The following is a 27,438-nucleotide window of genomic DNA, read 5'->3' as shown; positions in this document are numbered from 1 at the left end:
AGTAAATGGTTGTTTGGTAAGCAAGAGGGTTTTCCCAGCTGAGCAATTTATTGCCTTAACAGTGATGATGTCTACCTAGATGAGCATCCAATTGGCCTGGGCAGAATAAATGGGTTTTCATGAAGTGCCTGAGGTTAACAGTGAAGTTATTTACTGGTTTACAGCTTTATCTTCCTGGGCAAGAGTTTTCTGGAACAAATGATAAAGTCATGTTGGGCCTTGGTTCCCAGTTCTGATCACCAAACTTAAACCATCACCAAAGTCACTAGCAGCGTGGAGGGGCGACTGAGCCCCTAGAAAACATTTGGCAATGTCTGGGGCCATTTTTGTTTATCTTTGCTGGGAGAAGGTGCTTCTGACATTTAATTTACAAAGGTTAGGGGTGCTGTTCAACATCTTACAAAGCACAGGTTAGAGCCCTACCCCTGCAACATAGAATTATCCAGGCTAAAATATCAAAATGTTAAAAAGTAAGAGACTCTGACCTATATGAAAACGAAGATTCACTCTGAGGACATTTGAAGATAGAAGGGAGAAACAGGGACCAGAGGACAAGAAAGCAAAGTTAGGAACCATGAGGGGACCCCCTTGGAAGGGGCCAACTTAAAAAGAAGTCTAGGACTGACCATATGACTGATTATGTCATATTGTTAGTAATGTTTTATGGTTAGTGTTGTAGCAAAGCATTTGCCTACATCATTAAGTATTTTGGGAAAACATGGCTTTTAATGGTTTGATAATATCTTCATATATGCCTGTAGCATCACTTTTTTACTAGGTCCTTATTTTTTGCAGGCAGAGTGTTTCTGATTTTCTTTTTCTTTCTTTTTTTTTTTTTTTTTTTTTTGAGATGGAGTTTCGCTCTTGTTACCCAGGCTTGAGTACAATGGCGCAATCTCGGCTCACCGCAACCTCTGCCTCCTGGGTTCAGGCAATTCTCCTGCCTCAGCCTCCTGAGTAGCTGGGATTACAGGCACGCACCACCATGCCCAGCTAATTTTTTTGTATTTTTAGTAGAGACAGGGTTTCACCATGTTGACCAGGATGGTCTCGATCTCTTGACCTCGTGATCCATCTGCCTCGGCCTCCCAAAGTGCTGTGATTACAGGCTTGAGCCTGATGTCAGCCATGGAGCAATGAACACATGTATTGATACATCTTTGTGAACATTGGATTATTTCCTTAAATTCTTAGACATAAAATTGTTATTTGAAAGGACATATATACTTTCTATCTTTTGATACATGTTGCCAAATCAGCTTTCAAAAAGACTCCCCAATATACATTTCCAACAGGATTGATAGAGGGTTCTCGGGATTTTTTTTTTTTAATGTTTATGCCAAGGACCAGTCACTATCATAAAATATTTTTCTACCTGATCCTTCCCACTCTTTCTTCCAAAGAATGTATCAATTCAGAAATTGTACTACTATGTACTACATTGTACTGCTGTGGCAGCCTCAGCCTTCCAGATTCCAATTCTCCCTTTTATGGAATTATTGGGAGTAGTTGGAAGTTGAGAAAGTAATTACCTCCCTAATGATTCCCTAGAAATGTGACCCTTTTAGTTTAATGTCAAGTGATTCCATTTCAAAAGAGGGAAGAATTGATAAGTACCTAAAATACCACCCCACCTTTCAAAATGGAAAAAGTAAGATTCAAAGAGAAGATATTATTGTTAGTCTCACAGAACCAGGGGAAGGTTGAACCTAAAATCCAAATTCTTTGTTCTTTATCCAGTGCTATTTATGCTGCATCCAGCTTCCAAAAATACAGATTAAAAAAATACTTTAACATGTGCTGTTTTTACAGGTAAAGAAAATTGGGCTCAGAAGAGTTAAGCGGCTTACTTCTGATGACAGAGCTGGTAAGTGGCAGAGCTGGATTCCAACAGGTTCTATCCAACTTGACTCATTGGTATTGGTATTTGGCTAGACCTCTGATGATCCAGAAGGTGAATAGTCCATAGTTACTTATTCATAGGAAAGCCTCAGGTGAAAAGATGATGCTCTCCTTCATATTAATAAATATTATAGGTCTGGCATGGTGGCTCATGCCTGTAATACCAGGTCTTTGGAAGGCCGAGATTGGTGGATCACCTGAAGTCAAGAGTTCAAGACCAGCCTGACCAACATAGAGAAACCCCATCTCTACTAAAAATACAAAAAATTAGCTGGGTGTGGTGGTGCATGCCTGTAATCCCAGTTACTTGGGAGACTGAGGCAGGAGAATCGCTTGAACCTGGGAGATGGAGGTTGCAGCAAGCTGAGGTCACACCACTGCACTCAAGCCTGGGCAACAAGAGCGAAACTCTGTCTCAATCAATCAATCAATCAATCAATGTATGTATGTATGTATGTGTTATAATCCAGAGTGAAATCTAAATTAATTAGCAGATTCCCTTTATAATAAAATAATTTATGGTGTACACAATAGTGCTATCATTCTAGCCAACACAGTCTGTAACTATCATGTACTACAGGGTGGTCAGCAGACATGGGGAGTTACTAAACACTGAAAATGCAGCTGGTTCAAGTTGAGATGTGCTGTAAAAGTATGCCACAAAATAAGCTTTAAGGACTCAGTATGAAAAAATAAATGTAAAATAACTTGTTAATAGTGTTTACATGATTAGATAAAATAAAATTATTAAAATTCATTTTAGCTGCTCCTTTTTACTTCACTTACTGTGGCTACTAGAAATTTTTTAAAATTTCTGTGTAGCTTATATTATGTTTCTACTAGACAGCACTGATCTAAACTACTTGCTAATTCTGTGACCAAGGCATCTCAATCATCACCCAGCAGAAAGAGTCCTAAAGATGGAGGGTATTTTGATATCTCATCATCCAAACTGTTGACAACACCAAGAATCTTAAACTGTTAGGTCTGGAAGGAACCTGAGGCAGAGATGTCTAATTGTTCTGCCACACCCATTCTCCTCTTCTCTCAGAGTGATGGAACCCCAGTTTTTAGCTGGCAACATGTATCAGCTAAGAATATAGACTCTATTACTATATTTCCTAATCTACCTTGCAGGTTGGGTGAGCCCATGTGACAAACTTCAGGCCAAGGGAATGTGAGCTGAAGTACAATGTGCAGCTTCCAGGTTATATATTTAATCATTAGAGACTTTTCTTGGCTTTTTATGCTTTACTGCTTTCAGAAAAATTATGAAGGATCCTGGACCCTAGAGGATTTCCTAGAGTAGAGATACCTATAGCCTATCTTGAGGCCTCTACACGAGGAATAAGGATGTTTACATCTTACTGAAGTCACAGTTTAATACAACTAATTTAGTCTTAATACAGATGGTGGAGGTCATTTTTGTCTAACATTCCAACATTACAGAATATATCAGAGAGGACTAAAATTATCTAAATTCACACAGCAACTTAGCATGAGCTGGGTCCTCAACCTAAAGCTTCTTATTATTTATCCTTCAGTATCATGCATTGCACTTAGCTAGCTTATCCAATTTATAGAGTCTATAAAAACACATTCCAGAAGATGTGATGCATAAATGAACTATTATCCTTTGGATCTTAGAGATAAGAATTTCAGTTTGCTCATCTATTTGTTGTTTTAAACTGCATCCTTAAAACAATGATTTGTGTAAACTACCCATGATGCAATATTAGCTTACTTAAGCAAGAGACAGACAGCCATAAAATAAACTTATTCATAACATCTTGCTGGAGGCACTAAAATAATGATATGTAATCCTGATGTCACTTGCTTCCTCCCTGCCCTTTAAAATCCAGATAAGCTTGGCTCAAACTATCAACTCCATGCTCCATGGAAGACCAAAGCCTGCAGATTTCTGGGAAAGAAAAGGGAGTAATGGGGGTTTGGGAAAGCTGTATTCTGATGTCTCCAAATCTAGGATTCTGATTCTGCAAATGTTGTTTTTTCCACATGGCTACAATCCAGACAAGAAACCCCACCCTTTTTCCATTTCTACACACCCATACACTCATCTTGCACAAAGAGCTAATAAGTATAATGCCTTTACTTGAAGATTTATGTAGTAGCTAGAAAAAGGATTATTACATCACAACAACTTCAAATTGGACATTAGGCATCCCCCTTGTGAAACCCTCTCTTGGACATTGTCTTAGTTTCAGCAGCCATAGCAAATTACTATAGACTGGATGGCATAAACAGCAAACATTTATTTTCTTACAGTTGTGGAAGCTGGGAAGTCCAAAATCAAGGTACTAGCAAAGCTAGTGTATGATGAGGACACTTCCTGGTTTGCAGACAGCTACCTTCTCATTGTATCTTCACATGCAAAGAGAGACAGAGATCTTACGTTTCCTCCTTATTTTATAAGGGCACTCAGCCCATCATAATGACCTCATCACTATGACCTCATCTAACCTTCTTTAACTCCCAAAGGTCCCCCCACCAAATACCATCACTTTGGGAATTAGTATTTCAACATGTGAATTTGGGGTGGACACAAACGTTCGATCCATAATAACCACCTTATCATAAGGCAATTCCATAAGACACTTTTCTTTTCCCAGGATCACCACTAGGCCATAGAGACACCTTCTTCAAATGCAAACCCAGGAAATATGACTTAGCAAACAGGACACTGGTTTCATTGCAACCCCAGCCCACTGCCTCAGTCAGTCAGTTGAGCAAAGGCAACCTGCACAAACATGCATATTGCTGTAAAGCTCCAGCTCTGTTTACCCTATGGAACCCTCAGCCACAGGCCATTTCTCTAGTCCCTCCTTCCCTCATCACCTTATAAACCTCTGATCTTTCCTATTCCCCATTGATACAGTGATGAGACATATCTCTTAACCCTTCTTACGCTCTCAGGCTGGACAGCTTAGCTATATTCTTTCTTTTGCTTGAACTCCTGACAACCCCTTTGTGGTCTTACCTGCTCCTCGGAGAGGCTTCACATATGATCTTTCCAAATAAGAAGGACTCCTTCTACTATAGGCTGGATGTTTGTGCCCCCTCCCTAAATTTGTATGTTGAACCCAAATCTCCAGTGTGATAGTATTTGGATGTAGGGCTTTTAGAAGGTGATTATTAGGTCATTAGGGTAGAACCCTCATGCATGAGAGTAGCATCCCTATAAAAGAGACTCCAGTTAACTCCCTTGCCCCTTCTACCATGTGAGGATGCAGTGAGAAGACAGTCAACTTGATCCTGGGCTTCTTCAAAACTGTGAGAAATCAGTGTTTGTTGTTTCTGAGCTACCAGTCTATAAAATTCTGTTATAACAGCCCAAGCAGACTTAGACACACTTCATAGATGAATTCTGGTATAAGCTGTCAAGATATTATTCTTAATTCACTAACTTAGAAATCAAAAATATATTGTACCTCCAGGCTCTGTCTTTCAGAGGGAAATACACAAATACGTGTCCCGAAAAGCTAAGACTGGGGCCATTCCTGGAGGATGGCAGAGATCACAAAGTCCAGACAAATGCCATGTTATGTGGTTGTCTCTCTTCAGTGTACACCCAACAAAGAGCTTACCAGCCTCTGTGTGATGGACAGTTATTCTCTCCCAAGGCAATTGCTGTATCTTCTATCACTGGACCTAGTTCCATCATAGGGTGGATACTTTCTATATGTCCATAGCATAGGTCTAAATGTTTTAACATAGAATTCAAGACTCTTTACACTTTGGAGACCATCTAAATCTCCTCGTTTTCATCTTCTGCCCTTTGTAACCTGCTGTTCATGCCTCTCACTTTTGTATACATTGCCCTTTTTGCCCTGCCTAGAATTCTTTGTCATCTTTCTAAGCCTAGAAAAGTTCTGTCATACCATAAAATGCACTGCAACTTCCCCAGGCAGAGTAGTTCATTTGCCCCTTTGCTTTTCTTTCTTTTTTTTTTTTTTTGAGACAGAGTTTCGCTCTTGTTACCCAGGCTAGAGTGCAATGGCGCGATCTCGGCTCACCACAACCTCCGCCTCCTGGGTTCAGGCAATTCTCCTGCCTCAGCCTCCTGAGTAGCTGGGATTACAGGCACGCACCACCATGCCCAGCTAATTTTTTGTATTTTTAGTAGAGACGGGGTTTCACCATGTTGACCAGGATGGTCTCGATCTCTTGACCTCGTGATCCACCCGCCTCAGCCTCCCAAAGTGCTGGGATTATAGGCTTGAGCCACTGCGCCCGGCCTGCCCCTTTGCTTTTCTATAGCTCCTCCACCGAATCTTCATTCTAGCCCAGATTAGACCATATTGGAATGCTTTCTTAAATCCTCTGTTGCAAAGAATTGCATCACTTATTTCTCCAGCTCTAAGAACACAGCCTAAAATACAGTGCCTAAGACACATTGGTTTGGATTATTACACAACTGTATCCCCTGTTCTCCACGATACTCCTCAAGCACACGAAAACAATTACCTTGCCCATATTTAGTCATCTCTTCTCTGGCCATCCCCCTAGGACTCTTCCACTGGTCTGTGTATACCATAGACTCCATCCTTGTCCCCTTTCCCTAGATATGTTCCTATTTCCTAACTCCCTCTGTAGCTGGGATTCAATGTCATGTTCCAGAAAGAGCTCTGCAGGGCCCCAAGAAGTAAATGAAAGAAGTAAATGATTGTGCTTACGTAACTGTTCAGGGTTGCATTCCTCTACTGGAGCAAAGACAGGGTAGCTGAGATCAGGACAGGCTAGACCTCTAGACCTGCCTCAACAGGTGCACCCTATAGGGCCATTGGGTATACCCGCCCTGCACCTGACTTCCTCCAGCGTCCTCACACCTCTCAGCTGTCCTGTGTACCCTACTTTCACAACTGCCAACTTTTTTCAACTGTTTCTCAGATTTTTAAAATTGACTATTTAAGATTATTGCACAAATTAATGCATGATTATTATAGAACTTATAAAATACAGAGCTTAAGAAGAAAATAAATTTCACCTAAAACCTCACCCTTAGAGATACACTATTAACATCTTTATATTCTTCCAGACTTCTACATAGAAAGATATTTACATTTTTTAAATCAAATTCTATCACCCTATACATGCCATTTTGTAAATGGTATTTTTGTGTAAAAATTATGCTGTCACAAACACCTGTCCAAGTCATTAAAAATATATCTTACATAGGAATTCTTAGCATGACTGGTTTCAGGAAAATTGAAGGCCCTTCTGAAATTGTAACCTGACATTTGTGTGTATGTGGATAAGTTTTTCTGGGGACAAGTTATATGGTTCTTGAACCCTCAAAAGGGTCCATGTGGCTGGGTGCAGTAGCTCATGCCTGTAATCCCAAAGCTTGAGAAACACAAGGCAGGAGAATCATTTGAGGACAGAAGTTTGAGACTAGCCTAGGAAATATAGCCAGACCTCACCTCCATGAAAAAAAAATTTTTAATTGGCTGGGCATGGTAGTGCACACCTGTAGTCCTAGCTACTAGGGAGGCTGAGGTGGGAAGATTGCTTGAGCCTAAGAATTCGAGGTTTCAGTGAGCTAAGATTGTACTACTATATTCCAGCATGGGTGACAGAGCAAGACCCTGCTTCTGAAAAAAAAAAAAAAAAGTTGGGGGGAGTGTCTGTAGCCAAAAATTATTAAGAACAAATGACCTACCATCATTTTTATTGACTATATAACATTTTATTTTGTGGCTGTGCCATACTTTATTTTTTAAATTTCTTACTAGACATTTAAGTTGCTTCCACTGCATCAAACTCACAACTAATTCTGCTATGACTATTCCTGGAAATACATGTGCTCAGACCCATTACGATACCTTCAGATCAAGCCTCAGGAGAGTATTTACTTGCCTAATAGACAAAGAGTTTCAAAGTATGTTTCAGGGCTGAAAGCGAAAAAGGAAAAACTTGGCTTTTGGGGATACGTGGGATATTTTGGGATACTTGATTACAGAGTGACACTTAGAAACCTAAACAATAGAAGAGTATTTACTTGCCTAATAGACATTAATCTTTTTAAGTATTCCCAACAGCCAAGGTTTTCCTTTCTCGCTTTCAGCCCTGAAACATACTTGAAACTCTTTGTGTCTCCCTTTCCCACCAGGTACGTTCGTGAACAGTACTCACTTACCTAATCTGTTCTTGCTTAGAAACTCCATAGGCCAATTCTGAAACAAACCAGGCAGAAAGACCCAGCTGTAGAATCCTTCTATTTAGGGGGAGTTACAAACATTTAGCCCACCACTACTGGAATAAAGTCAGGGTGACTCAAACCAGACCTCCAAATGGGCAATTACTGAAGACAGTCACTGGATCAAGATGTGCGAACCTGTGCCGTGGTGCACCCCTCCCACATGATCCCCACACCTTTTCCATCTTAAACCCCTTCACCCAGCCCAACATGGTGGAATGGTCTTTTAAAGTCATGAGCCTGGCCATCCCTCAACTGCTAGCATTTGATTCGTAAAACTGCTTTCCTTTCACCACACCTCACTTCATGTCTTCGGTCTCTGAGCAGCAAGCAACCAGACTTGAGCCAGTCACAACCCCGGACCATTTGGGGCCCTGCCTGGAAGCCCCTCCTAAACTCCACAGCATGTCATCCTCTCAGGTCTGCCTTTACACAGTCACCTTCCACTGAACACTCAAATCAAGAGATTTCATGCTCCTTCTGGCTTCTTTCAGCTGTAGGCAGCCTCACTGAACGGATCTGAGACAGCATTGAACTTTATCTCAAAACACTTGGGTTCAAGCTATGTCCCTGTCAGATATGATTCTGTATGATTTTGGGCAACTCATTCAATTCCTTTAAGTGAATGGGAAGATCACTCTTGCCCTAAGTAGGAGTACCTCATATTATAGGCAAAGAAATTGACTCTGACTATATGATTTAACCAAAAAAAATGACACTCTCTTTACCCGGGGCCTCATGGGGACAGGTGAGGACTTAGAAACAGAAGTAAGTATTCCCTGGAATTTCCTTGTGAATGGTCTTGGCATTTCTCTACTTTCTACCAGACGGATAATAGAAAGCTCTGATTTTCCAAAGAGGCATCTGATGATATGAAATGATTTGAGTGAGTCATACAACCACAAAATATTCAATTCTGGATTTAATGGCTGGGAGATAATTTCAAATTTTCTCAAAAAAGAAAAAAAATGAACAAACATTTTCAAACTGAAACTTTTAGGGAAAAATCTTGTGTGTGTGTGTGTGTGTGTGCACGTGCGTGTGTGTGTGTGTGTATATATATATGTGTGTGTCTCATCCCTTTCTCTACAATGAGTTATATCTATGAAAGTAGTAAGCAAAACCTATGGAGTGACCTCTGAGCCATATATACTTCAGATGCTCAGAAATTTAAGTCAAAACCCTGAATAGACCAATAACAAGGGCTGAAGTTGAGGCAGCAATTAATAGTCTATGAACCAATAAAATCCCACAAAAATTCACAGCTGAATTCTACCAGACACACAAAGAGGAGCTGGTACCACTCCTTCTGAAACTATTCCAAACAATCCAAAAAGAGGGAATCCTCCCCAGATCATTTTATAAAACCAACATCATCCTGATACCAAAACCCAGCAGGGACTCAACAAAAAAAGGAAACTTCAGGCCAATATCCATGACAAACATAGATGCAAAAATCTTCAATAAAATACTGGCAAACTGATTGCAACAGCACATCAAAAAGCTTATCCACCATGAACAAGTAGGCTTCATTCTAGGGATGCAAGGCTAGTTGAACATATGCAAGTCTATAAACGTAATTCACCACATAAACAGAACCAAAGACAAAAACCACATGATTATCTCAATAGATGCAGAGAAGGCCTTCAACAAAATTCAACAGCCCTTTATGTTAAAAACTCTCAATAAACTAGGTATTGATGGAACGTATCTCAAAGTAATAAAAGCTATTTATGACAAACCAACAGCCAATATCATACTGAATGGGCAAAAACTGGAAGCATTCCCTTTGAAATCTGGCACTAGACAAGGATGCCCTCTCTCACCACTCCTATTCAATATAGTATTGGAAGTTCTAGCCTGAGCAATGAGGCAAGAAAAAGAAATAAAGGGTATTCAATTACAAAAGGAGGAAGTCAAATTGTCTCTATTTGCAGATGACTTGATTGTATATTTAGAAGACCCCATCATCTCAGCCCAAAATCTCTGTAAACTGATAAGCAACTTCAGCAAAGTCTCAGGATACAAAATCAATGTGCAAAAATCACAAGAATTCCTATACACCAATAACAAACTTAAAGAGAGCCAAATCAAAAATGAACTGCCATTCACAATTGCTACAAAGAGAATAAAATACCTAGGAATACAACTTACAAGGAACGCAAGAGACCTCTTCAAGGAGAACTACAAACCACTGCTCAACGAAATAAGAGAGGACACAAACAGATGGAGAAACATTCCATGTTCATGGTTAGGAAGAATCAATGTCGTAAAAATGGCCATACTGCCCCAAGTAATTTACAGATTCAACAGTATCCCCATCAAGCTACCAATGACCTTCTTTGCAGAACTGGAAAAAACCACCTTAAACTTCATATGGAACCAAAAGAGAGCCCACAAAGCCAAGTCAATTCTAAGCAAAAAGAAACAAGCTGGAGGCATCACACTACCAGACTTCAAACTATACTACAAGGCTACAGTAATCAAAACAGCATGGTACTGGTACCAAAACAGAGATATAGTCCAATGGAACAGAACAGAGGCCTCAGAGGCAACACCACACAACCACAACCATACAGTCTTGGATAAACCTGACAAAAACAAGCAATGGGGAAAGGATTTCCTGTTTAATAAACGGTGTTGGGAAAACTGGCTAGCCATGTGCAGAAAGCAGACACTGGACCCCTTCCTGACACCTTACACTAAAATTAACTCCAGATGGATTAAAGACTTAATTAAACATAAGATCTAACACCATAAAAACCCTAGAAGAAAACCTAGGCAAAACCATTCAGGACATAGGCATAGGCAAGGACTTCATGACTAAAACACCAAAAGCATTGGCAACAAAAGCCAAAATAGACTCCAGAGCTTCTGCACAGCAAAAGAAACAATCATTAGAGTGCACCGGCAACCAACAGAATGGGAAAAAATGTTTGCAATCTACCCATCTGACAAAGGACTTATATCCAAAATCTACAAAGAACTAAAACAGATTTACAAGAAAAAAAACAAACCCATTCAAAAGTGGGCAAAGGATATGAATAGACACTTTTCAAAAGAAGACATATGAGGCCAAAAAAACATGAAAAAATGATCATCATCACTGGTCATTAGAGAAATGCAAATCAAAACTACATTGAGATACCATCTCATGCCAGTTAGAATGGTGATCATTAAAAAATCTGGAGAAACAGATGCTGGAGAGGAAGTGGAGAAATAGGAACACCTTTACACTGTTGGTGGGAGTGTAAATTAGTTCAACCATTGTGGAAGACACTGTGGCAATTCCTCAAGGACCTAAACATAGAAATTCCATTTGACCCAGCAATCCCATTACTGGGTATATATCCAAAGGATTATAAATCATTCTACTATAAGGACACATGCACATGAATGTTCATTGCAGCACTGTTTACAATAGCAAAGACCTAGAATCAACCCAAATGCCCATTGATGATAGACTGGACAGGGAAAATGTGGCACATATACACGATGGAGTACTATGGAGCCATAAAACTTATTAATTTGTATCCTTTGCAGGGACATGGATGAACCTGGAAACCATCATTCTCAGGAAACTGACACAAGAACAGAAAATCAAACACCACATGTTCTCACTCATAGGCAGGTGTTGAACAATGAGTACATATGGATACAGGGAGGGGAGCATCACAAACTGAGGTCTGTTGGCGGGGAGTAGGGACTAGGGGAGGGACAGCTGGGGGTAGGGAGTTGGAGAGGGATAACATGGGGAGAAATGCCAGATATAGGTGATGGGGATGGAGGCAGCAGGCCACATTACCATGTATGTACCTATGCAACAATCCTGCATGTTTTTTACGTGTACCCCAGAACCTAAAATGCAATTTTATATATATATGCAATTTTATATATATATAGATATATATAAATGCAATTATATATATATATATATATATCTTCCTCATTCCATCCACAAAAATAATTTCACATAAACAACCTTATGCAAAATATGGAAATATAAACGTTTTCAGTGAAAATAAAAGGACTAGTTTAGACAATTAGTATAAAACAAGTTATTGATCAAGCAAATCCTGTAGTTATATAAAAATTAACTAGTGGCCAACTAGGTAGGCACTCTCAATCATCACCTAAAATCAAATCTATAATATGTCATTGTAAAGTTTATGGTAGCCATGCTCAAAATATTTTTATCAGCTGTTCTGAAAGAAGAATTATGAAAGGTTTTTTGTTGTTGTTGTTGTTTTGAGACAGTGTCGCTCTGTTGCCCTGGCTGATGTGCAGGGTGCAATGATAGCTCACTGCAGCTTCAACCTCCTGGGCCCAAGTGATCCTCTTGCTTCAGCCTCCTAAGTAGCTGGGTCTACAGGCATGTACAGCCATGCCCAGCTAATTCTTAAATCTTCTGTAGAAACTATGTTGCCCAACCTGCTCTCAAACTCCTGGCCTCAAACAATCCTCCCACCTTGGCCTCCCAAAATGCTGGAATTACAGGAGTGAGCCACTGTGCCCACCCCTCTTTTGAAAATATTTACATGTATGAGGTTCAGCTGCAACAATTTGTAAATCAAAAATAAAAGTGTTTTAAACAAAATAGAAATATAACTGTCTCTCATACTTAAATAAACATACACAGTTACAAGTTTGCATAGAAGCTTGACTACTGTCAGATAACCTAGACACCACACTTCTCATTGCACTGCGATTCTCAACAGGTTTATGATCCAAGTTCCAAGATCCTTTTTATCTTAGCCAGAAGGAGAAATTGGAAGGAGAAAATTATGTCCTCTCACTCTAAGATTATTTCTTGAAAAATAAAGTCAAAATTAATTCTATTTACATCCCATTGGACAGAATTTAATAGCATGAGCACATCTAGCTGCAAGGAAGTCTGAGAAATGAAGTTTGTTCCTAGGCTACTGTATACAGGTAATTCTGGGTGGCACATTATTGAGGAAGAAGTGAAGAACAAATACTGGGGGACAAGCAGCCTTTCTGCATTATTTATTCTTTCTTTCAATGAAACTGTTTGGTTTTCTATCCACAAGACACTAGTGATGGCCTCTAAGATGTAGAATGAGCAAGCATACAGCCCCGCCTACCTGAATCTTACAGTCTAGTGACTGCATAAAAGTTGAGTAACTAAGAACATGTATCTTCTGTATCATTTCTGCAGCCTATTTTCAACCAGTTCTTTGTGGGTATTCTGCTTAATTCCTATAAATGAGTAATGCTATTGTTGCCTCTACCTAGAACTTCACATTATATTAGGCGCTCAGCTTTATCCTTGAGTCTTAGAACAAAAGAAAACTTCAGAGACTATTTAATTATTTGTGGTTAAGAAAACTGAGGTCCAGAGAGAAAGGGACTTACCCAAGGTCCCTTTTTAAACTTCTTTGTTGTCAACGACTGAGATCTATATCTACAATCACTACACTGTCAGGACTTTGAATTTCAAGAAGCAAAAGCTGAGCTTCCCTCAGGATTCCCCAACTGTGTATGAGTCATAGGGAAAAACCCCTGGGGACAGCCATCAGCCAATCTGCTGTTTTAACAATGCAGCCTGCTAAACATTCTATTATAACTTCTCATTATGCAGTGAGAACAGAGCCCACCCAGACTGCTGAAATACCTCTTGAGCCAACCTCTGTGCCTAGAAAGAAACCAGTTAGTTGGGCATGCTAGATTTAATTCCCTACTCTAGCTGTTATTAGCTGTGTGTCCTTGAACACATTGCTTAACCCAGCTGAGTTTCAAATTTCTTGTCTCTAACTTGGGGATTGTCCATGAAAAGAGTCAAACTCTGTAAAAAATTTTTTTATTGCACTTTAGGTTCTGGGGTACATGTTCAGATCATACAGAATTGTTGCATAGGTACATACATGGCAAGGTAGTTTGCTACCTCTATCCCCCATCATCTGTATCTGGCATTTCTCCCCATGTTATCCCTCCTCAACTTCCCCACCCCCTACTGTCCCTCCCCTAGCCACCCCCCGCAACAGCCCCCAGTGTGTGATGCTCCCCTCCCTGTGTCCATGTGTTCTCATTGTTCAACACCTGCCTATGAGTGAGAACATGTGATGTTTGATTTTCTGTTCTAGTATCAGTTTGCTAAGAATGATGGTTTCCATATTCATCCATGTCCCTACAAAGGACACGAACTCATCATTTTTTATGGCTGCATAGTACTCCACGGTGTATATATGTAACATTTTCTTTGTCCAGTCTATCATTGATGGGCATTTGGGTTGGTTCCAGGTTTTTGCTATTGTAAACAGTGCTGTAATAAACATTCGGTCCATGTGTCTTTATAATAGAATGCTTTATAATCCTTTGGGTATATATCCAGTAATGGGATTGCTGGATCAAATGGAATTTCTATCTCTAGATCCTTGAGGAATCATCATACTGTCTTCCACTGAACCAAATATGAGTGACTATGGCCTATGACACAGCCTTCAGTTGGTCTTAAGAATATGTGCCCAAGGTGGGCAGAGTGCAGCTTGGTTTTATACATTTTAGGGAGGCATGAGACATCAATCAAATACATTTAAGAAATACATTGGTTTGGTTCAGAAAGGCAGAACAAATCAAAGGGCAGGGGGAAAGAACTTCCAGGCTATAGGTAAATTTTAAAATTTTCTGATTGACAATTGGTTGAGTTTGTCTAAACACCTGGGATCAATGGAAAGGAGGTGTTCAGGTTAAGGTAAAAGATTGTGAAGGCCAGATGCAGCATTTCACACCTGTAATCCCAGCACTTTGGGAGGCCGAGCTGGGCAGATCATGAGGTCAGGAGTTCAAGACTGACTTGGCCCATGTGGTGAAACCCTGTCTCTACTGAATATAAAAAATTAGCTGGGCATGATGGCAGGTGCCTGTAGTCCCAGCTACTCCGGAGGGTGACGCAGGAGAATCACTTAAACCCGGGGGACAGAGGTTGCAGTGAGCTGAGATCACACCACCGGACTCAGTCTCAAAAAAAGAAGATGTGGAGACCAAGGTTATTTTGTATAGTGGCTGCTCTTAGAGACAATAGATGACAAGTGTTTTTTATTCAGATCTTTAAAATGTGCTAGATTCTTACTTAATCTCTTCGGGATTGGGAGGGCCTGGAAGAAAAATATCTACCTATATTAATAGAGATTCTTTACAGATGCACATTTTACCCCACAAAGGACAGCTTTGCAGGACCATTTCAAAAAATGACAAAGAAGTAAAATATTTTGACTTTCTTCTTTGTCACATAGTGTTATGCCAGAGTTATATTGGAAAGTAAGTCATGATACATAGAGTTAAATACAACCTATATGATGAGAATTTATGGTTTGTAGGGCATGACTCCACAGACTCCTTAGATAGAAATTTGGACCAAAAAAATCAGAGCCTAGTCCTCAGGATGATTACCCCAATGCTATAGTACCAAAAGGACTGAGTAAAATACCATAAATAATACCTTTAGCATAGTCGTATACCTGATAAATGTTATTTTCATTCACTTACATTCATGCATCATTGCTTCCAGGGAAACTTCCTTCTCAAAAACTATTTTGGTTTATTCAACTACTTGTAATCCTTCAATGTCTCCCAGTCACTAACAGAAGAAACGCCAAACCTATTGGCATAATTTTCAATATCTTCTCTTTGAACAGACACTTCTCAAAAGAAGACATTTACATGGCCAAAAAACATATGAAAAAAAAGTCATCATCCCTGGTCATTAGAGAAATGAAAATCAAAACCACAATGAGATACCATCTCATGCCAGTTAGAATGGCAATCATTTAAAAGTCAGGAGACAACAGATGCTGGAGAGGATGTGGAAAAATAGCAATGCTTTTACACTGTTGGTGGGAGTGTAAATTAATTCAGCCACTGTGGAAGACAATGTAGCAATTCCTCAAGGATCTAGAACCAGAAATACCATTTGACCCAGCAATCCCATTACTGGGTATATAAACAAAAGATTATAAATTATTCTACTATAAAGACACATGCACACGGATGTTTATTCCAGCACTGATCACAATAGCAAAGACTTGGAACCAACCCAAATGCCCATCAAAGATAGACTGGGTAAAGAAAATGTGGCACATATATATATTATGGAATATTATATAGCCATAAAAAAGGATGAGTTCATGTCCTTCTCAAGGACATAGATGAAGCTGGAAACCATCATTCTCAGCAAACTAACACAGTAACAGAGAACCAAACACTGCATGTTCTCACTCATAAGTAGAAGTTGAACAATGAGAACACATGGACATAAGGGAACATCACACACCAGGCCCTGTTGGGAATTAGGATCAAGAGGAGGGATAGTATTAGGAGAAATGCCTAATGTAGATGATGGGTTGATAGCTGTAGCAAACCACCATGGCACGTGTATACCTTTATAACAAACCAGCACATTCTGCACATGTATTGTGGAACTTAAAATATAATTTAAAAAAAAACCTTTTAAACCTGTATACACACACACACACACACACACACACACACACAAGAAGGTGGGCTGAACATGGTGGCTCACACCTGTAATCCCAGCACTTTGGGAACCCAAGGTGGGCAGATCACAAGGTCAAGAGATTGAGTCCATCCTGACCAACATAGTGAAACCGCATCTCTACTAAAAATACAAAAATTATCCAGCCATGGTGGCGCATGCCTATAGTCCCAGCTACTCGGGAGGCTGAGGCAGGAGAATCCCTTGAACCAGGGAGCTGGAGATTGCAGTGAGCTGAGATTGCTCCACTACACTCCAGCCTGGCAACAGAGCGAGACTCCAACTTAAAAAAAAAAAGGTTGGAGGGGATTGGCAAATCAAAGTTGGAACTAAAACCTAAGCCAATTGATTCCTGTTCTACTAATCCCTGAAAAACAACTATAGTAAAATGCAGAAAGTTCTATAAGAGAGATTAATAGAGAACACTGGGGTAAAAGAAAGGAGTGTCATTTGCCATAAGGTTGCTTACATTTTCTTAGCCATTCAATTTCAGAGGCTGAAATACATCCTGAAATATTTACTGTAGTCATTTCTAGGTGCAGATTTGTAAGTGATCTTTAATAATTTTATTGTCATTTTGAGTATTTTCCAATTTTTCTCTTTTTTTTTTTTAAATTTTTTGTAGAGAGAGGATCGTGCTATGTTGCCCAGACTGATCTCAAACTCCTGGCCTCAAGCATTCCTCCCACCATGGCCTCCCAAAGTTCTGCAGTTACAGGCATGAGCCACTACATTCAGCCCCAATTTTTCAACAGTAAAACTCTTATTTGTCAAATGAAATACAATGATAATAATAATAATAATATGCACTTATAACCGAAGATTATCCCCAGGTAGAGGAAGTAATTAAGGGTGAGGTTTGTGAATGAAGTCTGACATTAAGAGATTTAATGACAAGATAACCTCAGTGGTCTGTAGAGCCATAAACGAGTATATATGACACAGAGGCATACCACCAGGTTCACCTCTGGGATGCCATCCCAAGTCTCAAGGTCATTTTCCTTTTTCTGAGACTATGTGGCTACATCTTGAGGTAGGACTTGCAACTGAAAGGCAGTCTTCAGCTCTGATATAAGCAGTCCTGCTCCAGCCAAATATGTATCATTTAAATGTAGTGACCAATAAGTGTTTTGTTTTGTTTTTGTTTTTATTTGTTTGCTTGGTTTTTTTAAGAGCTTTATGGAAACATCACTTACATACCATACAATTCACCCATTTATTCTTGCATTTCATACAGATGGAGTTATACAATGTGTGGTCCTTTGTGATTGGCTTCTTTCACTTAGCATAATGTTTTCATATTTGTTAAACACTAACATAATGTTTGGCCATTATAGAAAATGCTGCTAGGATCAGTTATGTACAAATTTTTTTGTTGGATATATGTTCTCATTTCATTAAGAATATATCTACTTATGCATCTCACCTCTTTTTCCTTGCTAATGGGAAGAGTTATTTTGGTTTTGTTGTCTCTGTATGTTAGGTGTGTAGGAGGGGAGCATAAAAAACCTTTCCTTTTAGTTTACAAATTACCAGAGTGAGAGAAGGCACATCCAGGTCTAGTAAAGAGGCCACCTAGCATCCCCTAGATACCTTGGACGTTTAGCTGATTCCAGAGACTGTCTGGACTGCTGTGTTTTCTCTCTGTCTTGGGGTATCATGATTGCCTTTTGCATGTAAGAAGTCCAGTGAACTAAATATCTGGTGACCAGAATAGCAGACTTTGGTCACCATTAATGTTTTCCACCAAAGATTTCCAATTCTCCTACCAGAAACATTGCACTTCCTCATCCTCACACATTGAAATTGAGTGTGACTGTGTGACTTATTTTGACTAGAAATGTGAGTGAAAGTGACCCTTCTCACTTCTGAGGCAGTGTACTATTTATACTTCTTTTTGTCTTATGCTACTACATACATAGACTTCTATGAAGAAAACTTTAAAATAATAATAGATACAGAAGAGATGGAAAATGGAAATATTCTAAAAACTTATATAGAGTAATAAAAGTCCATGAATATTTAAGTCAACTTAAAAAAGAGGATTAAAGAAAGTGGATTCCCCGACTAGATATAACATGATGTAAAGCCATGGTAATAAAAAAATAAATAAATAAAATAAAAATAAAAAACCAGAATTGGTATGAGAACAGATAAATAGACAAATGTAACAGAATAGAGAGTTTAGAGATAGACTCTAATTTAGAGTCTACTATTAAGTCTTCAAATGTCCATGAAGTCTATTTAGAGTCTAGTCTTTCTATATTTAGAGAGACTAGACTCTAAATAGACTTCATGGACATTTGAAGACTTAATATATAACAAAGGTGACACCAAAAAGCAATGGGAAAGAGTCGTTTCTAGCAGATGATGTTGGGAAGTATCAGCTCACTGTGCTGACCCTGGGCCTGGTTTGCCCCCAGATATAGTTCTCACTCTCCTCTACTTTGTATCACAGGCTGCAGGCTACATTCCCATTCTCTCCTGTCACCTGTTCTTCATTCATTGAGGCCAATGGGAGGCAATGGAGAAGACTGCACAGAAAGAGGAAGAAAGAATCCAGGGTATTCTCTCCTACTCTTCGTGCATTTGATGATATTTATGGCAGCACCGGCATCTCTTTGTTCATTCACATTCCCTCCAAAAACTCCTGCATGGATTCTAATTCTACCAAGTAATCCCTTTTTAAAAAAGGAGTAAAGAAAGGGGGTTCACCTACTAGATTCCAGTAACATTGCCTCCTCCTGTTCTTTATCATTCAACCTAAGAGTGATAGTGGCCTCTTGCTGCCGCCAAGGTCTGGATTGCCTCAGCATCTCCTGTTTAACTCACCAGACTTACCATCATTCACATCACGAAATCCCTCCATTAAATTTATTTTGTTGCAAACACTAAAAATGGCATGCATTTTTGCAGATAGGTCTGACTAATAGATTTACTACACGGAGAAGAAAAACAAATCTAAATGTTCACCTAACATCACATGCAAAAGGAGGACTCTAAAAGAATTGAAAATCTAAATATGAAGGCTAAAACTATAGTTAGTAGGAGAAAATATAGAAAAATGTCTTTGCAACCTAGGGATAGGATAGCTAAAATTCCAAAAATACAAACCACAAAAAAAAGACAAATTTCATTATATTATAACTAATGAAGAAGATAATTAAAGTTCAGGAAGACAAAGTTAGCAAATAGATGAGTGATTGAAAGAAATATATCTATAATGTCTAAAGTCGACAAGATCTTAATATCTAAAATACATAAGAAAATTTTGCAAATCAGGGAGAAACAGATAGCTGCCCCAATATTAATAGAAATATGGTAACAGGATATGAACAGTCAATTTACAGATGAGAAAGCCTCAAAAGCTAACCAGTTTATGAAGAGGTGTTCAAAATCATTAGCAGTCAGAGAAATGCAAATAATATTTTGGATTCAGAGAAAATGACATTGTAGTAGCCAAAAACCTAAAACTGTGTGAAAAATAGCAGCAATGTAGAATATCATGGCCACCATTTCCACGGTGAACCAGCCTGGAAGGCAGCCATCCTAGAGAGCAAACTGTCAATATTTAGTCTCATTCCATATGCAGCTAGCAGAAATCTTACTCCAGGGTATAAAACACAAGCAATTCTGACATAGGTTTATCAGAGGACATTCCTAGGGATGTCTGCTGCCATATTTCTTTCCTGGAGTGAGTGGTGGGAAGTCGGGAGGGAGATGGAAAATAACTTTGATAACCATGCCTGAAAGAATGAATAGGTAAAAATCAGTAAAGCCACATCTTAAAATACCATGAAATATCAAGCATGACTTCAAAGAAATAGCTTAGATTATGTCGATGGCAACATAGATGAATCTTTTTTTTTTTCTTTGCTGCTTTTTTTAAAATTGCATTTTAGGTTTTGGGGTACATGTGCAGAACATGCAAGATAGTTGCATAGGTACACACATGGCAGTGTGTTTTGCTGCCTTCCTCCCTTTCACCCACATTTTGCATTTCTCCCCAGGCTATCCCTCCCCAGCTCCCCCCCCCGCTGCCCCTCCCCTATTGCCCCCCAATAGACCCCAGTGTGTAGTACTCCCCTCCCTGTGTCCATGTGTTCTCATTTTTCATCACCCATCTATGAGTGAGAATATGCGGTATTTCATTTTCTGTTCTTGTGTCAGTTTGCTGAGAATGATGTTCTCCAGAGTCATCCATGTCCCTACAAAGGACATGAACTCATCATTTTTGATTGCTGCGTAATATTCCATGGTGTATATGTACCACATTTTCCCAGTCTATTCTATCATCAATGGGCATTTGGGTTGGTTCCAGGTCTTTGCTGTTGTAAACAGAGCTGCAATGAACATTCGTGTGCATGTGTCCTTATAGTAGGATGATTTATAGTCCTTTGGATATATACCCAGTAATGGGATTGCTGGGTCAAATGGAATTTCTATTTCTAAGGCCTTGAGGAATCGCCACACTGTCTTCCACAGTGGTTGAACTAATTTACACTCCCACCAACAGTGTAAAAGTGTTCCTATTTCTCCACATCCTCTCCAGCATCTGTTGTCTCCAGATTTTTTAATGATCGCCATTCTAACTGGTGTGAGATGGTATCTCAATGTGGTTTTGATTTGCATCTCTCTAATGACCAGTGATGATGAGCATTTTTTCATATGTTTGTTGGCCTCATGTATGTCTTCTTTTGTAAAGTGTCTGTTCATATCCTTTGCCCATTTTTGAATGGGCTTGTTTGTTTTTTCTTGTAAATCTGTGTGGGTTCCTTGTAAATTCTGGATATCAGCACTTTGTCAGATGGGTAAACTGCAAAAATTGTTTCCCATTCTGTTGGTTGCCAATTCACTCTAGTGACTGTTTCTTTTCCGTGCAGAAGCTGTGGAGTTTGATTAGGTCCCATTTGTCTATTTTGGCTTTTGTTGCCAATGCTTTTGGTGTTTTGTTCATGAAGTCCTTGCCTACTCCTATGTCCTGAATGGTTTTGCCTAGATTTTCTTCTAGGGTTTTTATGGTGCCCGGTCTTATGTTTAAGTCTTTAATCCATCTGAAGTTAATTTTAGTGTAAGGTGTCAGGAAGGGGTCCAGTTTCTGCTTTCTGCACATGGCTAGCCAGTTTTCCCAACACCATTTATTAAACAGGGAATCCTTTCCCCATTGCTTGTTTTTGTCAGGTTTATCAAAGATTGTATGGTTGTAGATATGCTGTGTTGCCTCCACTGCCTCTGTTCTGTTCCATTGGTCTATATCTCTGTTTTGGTACCAGTACCATGCTGTTTTGATTACTGTAGCCTTGTAGTATAGTTTGAAGTTCGGTAGTATGATGCCTCCCACTGTGTTCTTTTTGCTTAGAATTGACTTGGCTATGCGAGCTCTCTTTTGGTTCCATGTGAAGTTCATGGTGGTTTTTCCAGTTCTGTGAAGAAAGTTGATGGTAGCTTGATGGGTATAGTGTTGATTCTGTAAATTACTTTGGGCAGTATAGCCATTTTCACGATATTGATTCTTCCTAACCGTGAACATGGAATGTTTCTCCATCTGTTTGTGTCCTCTCTTATTTCGTTGAGCAGTGGTTTGTAGTTTTCCTTGAAGAGGTCCCTTACGTTCCTTGTAAGTTGTATTCCTAGGTATTTTATTCTCCTTGTAGCAATTGTGAATGGCAGTTCATTCTTGATTTGGCTTTCTTTAAGTCTGTTCTTGGTGTATAGGAATGCTTGTGATTTTTGCACATTGATTTTATATCCTGAGACTTTGCTGAAGTTGCTTCTCAGTTTCAGGAGTTTTTAGGCTGAGGCGATGGGGTCTTCCAGGTATACTATCATGTCGTCTGCAAATAGAGACAATTTGGCTTCCACCTTTCCTATTTGAATACCCTTTATTTCTTTTTCTTGCCTCATTGCTCTGGCTAGAACTTCCAGTACTATATTGAATAGGAATGGTGAAAGATGGCATCCTTGTCTAGTGCCAGATTTCAAAGGGAATGCTTCCAGATTTTGCCCATTCAGTATGATATTGGCTGTTGGTTTGTCATAAATAGCTTTTATTACTTTGAGATACGTTCCGTCAATACTGAGTTTATTGAGGGTTTTTAGCATAAAGGGCTGTTGAATTTTGTTAAATAAGTGCCCATATGAGAAGAGTGGAGAGATCCAAAATTGACACCCTATCATCAAAATTGAAAGAGCTAGAGGAGCAAGATCAAAAAAACCCAAAACCTAGCAGAAGACAAGAAATAACTAAGATCAGAGCAGAACTGAAGGAGATAAGAGACACGAAAAAACCCTTCAAAAAAATCAATAAATCCAAGAGCTGGTTTTTTGAAAGATCAACAAAATAGACAGACCACTAGCCAGACTGATAAAAAAGAAAAGAGAACAACCAAATAGATGCAATAAAAAAATGATAAAGGGGAAATCACCACAGATTCCACAGAAATTCAAACCATAATCAGAGAATATTACAAACAACTTTATGCACATAAACTAGTAAACATGGAAGAAATTGATAAATTCCTGGACACCTGTGTCCTCCCAAGCCTAAACCAGGAGGAAGCTGAAACTATGAATAGACCAATAACAAGGTCTGAAGTCGAGGCAGCAATTAAGAGCCTACCACACAAAAAAAAAGCCCAGGTCCAGATGGGTTCGCAGCTGAATTCTACCAGACACACAAAGAGGAGCTGGTACCATTCCTTCTGAAACTATTCCAAATAATCCAAAAAGAGGGAATCCTTCCCAAATCATTTCATGAGAGCAACATCATCCTGATACCAAAACCCGGTAGAGACCCAACAAGAAAAGAAAACTTCAGGCCAATATCCATAATGAACATAGATGCAAAAATCTTCAATAAAATACTGGCAAGCCGATTGCAACAGCACATCAAAAAACTTATCCATCATGATCAAGTAGGATTCATCCCGGGGATGCAAGGCTGGTTCAACATATGGAAGTCTATAAACATAATTCACCACATAAACAGAACCAAAAACAAAAACCACATGATTATCTCAATTGATGCAGAGAAGGCATTCGACAAGATGAATCTTTAAAAAAAAAATTTCCCTTGGCCAGATGCAGTGGTTTACACCTGTAATTCTAGCACTTTGGGAGGCCAAAGTGGGCAGATCACCTAAGGTCAGGAGTTCCAGACCAGCCTGGCTAACATGACAAAACCCGTCTCTACTAAAAATGCAAAAAAAATGAGCTGGGTGTGGTGGCGGGCACCTGTAATCCCAGCTACTCAGGAGGCTGAGGTGGGAGAATCGCTTGAACCTGGGAGGTAGATGTTGCAGTGAGCCAAGAACGCACTATCACACTGCAGCCTGGGAGACAAGAGTGAAACTTCATCTAAAAAAAAAAAAAAAAAAAATCCCTTGATGGAAAAAAACATAAAAAATGAGAATGGATTACATTTATGAAGATTCAAAATAGATGCATATAAAATAACATGCATTGTGACAGAACACATGCAAAGAAAGAGAGTGACATAAGCAAAGCAGCATCTTTCGGGCCTCCCCCCCTCCCATGCTCCCTACACATCTATAGTTTCCATGCCCACAATACCAAAGTTGTGGTTCCACAAACTCAGCATGTTGTTTCTCTACCATCTGCCTCTGTATACGCTGTTCCTTCCTCTAATCTTCCCGTCTAGTTCAGTGAGGGATGTGCACGTTGAATCTTTCTGATTATGGAATTGCCTAAGCTCACAGCTTGTTATTTGGAACAGAGTAGCTGCTCAGTAAATAATGCTGACTTTAGACTCAGCTTTAACGCCCTCAGCAGGCCTCTCCTGTACCACAAACCCCTTCCATCCTCCCCCAGTCTTTTTGTGAAAGAGATACCAATTGTTAGAAGACTGTACCTTCTAAAATCTCAGCATTATGCTACTAACCTGGAAGGCACACACTTGCAAGTCAACATTCTGGGAGCTCAAGATGGGACAATGACTGAGGTATAAAGTTTCTATATGTTGACTTTCATTTAATCCCCCACCCATTTTTTATAAAATACCCTTCATCCAAGTGTACCTGGTGTCCACCATTCCAGAGCTATGGACTGAACTGACTCACTACCTTCCGAGAGTAAACCTCCAGCTACATGCCAGGACAAAGGAGAAGGCATCACCTGATGTAGTGGACAGGGCAGACCTAGAATTTCTCTTGCTCCTTATGCAGATTCTCAATCACTCCGCCTCTTTTTAGGCCCACCTGTATCTCGTTCACAAGTTCCAGAATCCAGAACCTTTCTGGGGCTCTGGTGTGCAAATCCCCTTGCTGGCAGCTCCCAGATGCCACTTACAGCTCAGAATTCTCCAGTCTATGGAAGCCAGTCAAAAAAATTGCCTATCTGCTTTTTTGTTTTCAATATTCTTATCATCCCTTCTCCCCTTCTTTTTGTCCTTGAGAGTTTATGCTGCACACTATGCCAAAAGTTTAGTTACTGGAATTGTGTTGGTATTTAAGAGAGAGCAAGGGTAAATGAATTTGTTCAGCATATCATCTTTAACCAAAATCTGCCTGTTTTCAGACATTTTTAAATTGGTAAAAATGTCTTCCTTTGAGGGAGGTAAAATTGGCAGGTCGAAAAGATCCACCTCCTACTCTTGTCTTGACACACAGATTTCTGATATTAGAGAACACTTTGATGTCCCCCTCACACTTTGATTCCTTTCTTCCCCAGGTTGTAGACAAGCTCCCCTCAGTGCTTATTAAAATTATTTTGCTTGTAACCAACGGAAAATATGTGAAAAGTGAGGGTGGAATGAGGATGGGAGAAGGTGGGTGCCTTGGAAAAATACAGAGAGAGCACAGTTGCCTTCCTCTAGGTCAGTGGTTCTCAAGGTGCACTCCCCAGACAAGCAGCATCAGCATGACCTGGGAAATTATTGAAATGAAACTTCTCAAGCTCTACCCCAGACCTGCGGGGTCAAACACACTGGTGATGGGATCCAGTACTCTGTTTTAAAAAGGAGATTCTGGTGCACACTCCTGCCTTAGAATCAACAGTGGCCACAGGTACAGGGAGATAACAAGGAAATCTGGCCACTGCATTACAGGGGCCATTACCTGAGAAAAAACAATTATAAACTGGACAGCCAATCAGCTGATGTGAGTTATACTCCTATCCCCTAGGAATGAATGGTATTCTTGTGGATGAAACAGCTAACTTCAGGATGGTCTTTGTTAAAAAATGATTGCTCTCCATTATGTTTTAGTCTTAAGGTTTTACTTGCTTTCTCTACATCCTGTATATGAGTGTCTGTGCTAAGAGAGTGAAACCAGATCTAGAATATCCTCACCATTTGGTACCCTTGTTGCTACTCATAATTACGGGCTTGAAAACAGCTTTGTGCTACAGGTGTTGCTGATGGCCTTCCAAAGAGCTTTGGAAGTTAAAGCTTTAGGGTTAACCTCAGGAGTTAATGCTTCAAGCTTTTTTAACCAAGAGGTAATCTACAACAAAGATAGTCAATCTCCTACCCTTGGTTTGATTTCATTTCAGCCTTAGGAAATACAGAGGGGAATGCACCCCAAAGGAAAGTTTCAACATAAGCTACTGTGATTCAGAAAACTTTTTCAAAAGTTTCAACAGAAGAGTTGAAAGTCAGGAATACTACCATAACCCATTTTTTTCCACTGGGACACATTCTTTCAACCCCATCCAACTTTCTGAAAGTGTCTCTAAGACTCTAACAAACCAAAGATCCAATATTTTGAAATGAAAATCATGGTTTCCATTTTAGAGTCTACTGTGTGCCCAGCAATGTACATAGATTTTACATATGTTATCACAGTTCACCTAAAGTTTACATTTCTGTGTTTTATGCTCTCTTTAAATATGGAGTGAGGACTCAGGTTAAACAGCTTGACCAAGGACACACAACTAGTAAATCAGGATTAAACCCATATCTATCTGCCTGTAACATCCATGATCTTAACCACCCATCATACTGTCTTCCTGGGTACACAGGGCTGTTTCAAATAGACTAGTTTCCAGTTAAGATAGAACTAGGTTAGTTACTCCAAAAGCTATTCAGAATTTTCATCTGCCCAGAACACAAGCTAGTCTCCCCTACCATCTGAAAACCTTGTCTGCTCAACAAATCACTCAATTCCCTTTGAGACTTAGCATAAAATCGCCTTCTCTATGAAGCCTTTGCACCACCCCAAATCCAAGTTAGTCACTTATTATTCTCTACCGCTATTTGTTTACTTGTCTGTCTCTCCAGCCAGACTACGAGCTCTGGAAAAGCAAGGTTGGCTTGATTTCTTGCCTTGCTAGCACCTAGGAAAGGGCCAAACATAAAGGATATATTGAGTTGTTGTTTATTAAATCAAACAATAAGTGAAAGGATGGACAGATAAATGAATGGATAAATAGATGTGTTTCAAAAAGAAGTGACAGCAGCAAATACGTAAGTCTAGTACCCATAGGTCAGACGTTAATTACGGTAAAGCCAAAAATATTTATCTGCAAACAATGTCACCTACATCCACTGCCTCTCACCTCTGCCATGGCTTTTATATCTCTGCCAATTTTGTGTGTTTACTACCTCCCCTTTTTTCCTTCCCTTCCTTTTCCCTCCTCTCTCTTCCCTTTAAATACCTGTAATATAGAACTGAAATCACACGTGTAATATTTTCATTTGTTGTAATTTATGATTCAGATATAAATAATGTTTCCTCATTCTTAATTTCAAAATCCAGTGCATGGAACATTTTTGTAATGCCTAAAAATAAGATCCAAAACACAAACACCCACAATTGTCTCTCTTAATTTAACAACATACAGTAAATTG

The sequence above is a fragment of the Callithrix jacchus genome, chromosome 1, assembly GCF_049354715.1.
Source record: "Callithrix jacchus isolate 240 chromosome 1, calJac240_pri, whole genome shotgun sequence".
In the NCBI taxonomy this organism is placed as follows: domain Eukaryota; kingdom Metazoa; phylum Chordata; class Mammalia; order Primates; family Cebidae; genus Callithrix; species Callithrix jacchus.
Note: the sequence above shows the minus strand (reverse complement) of the source record.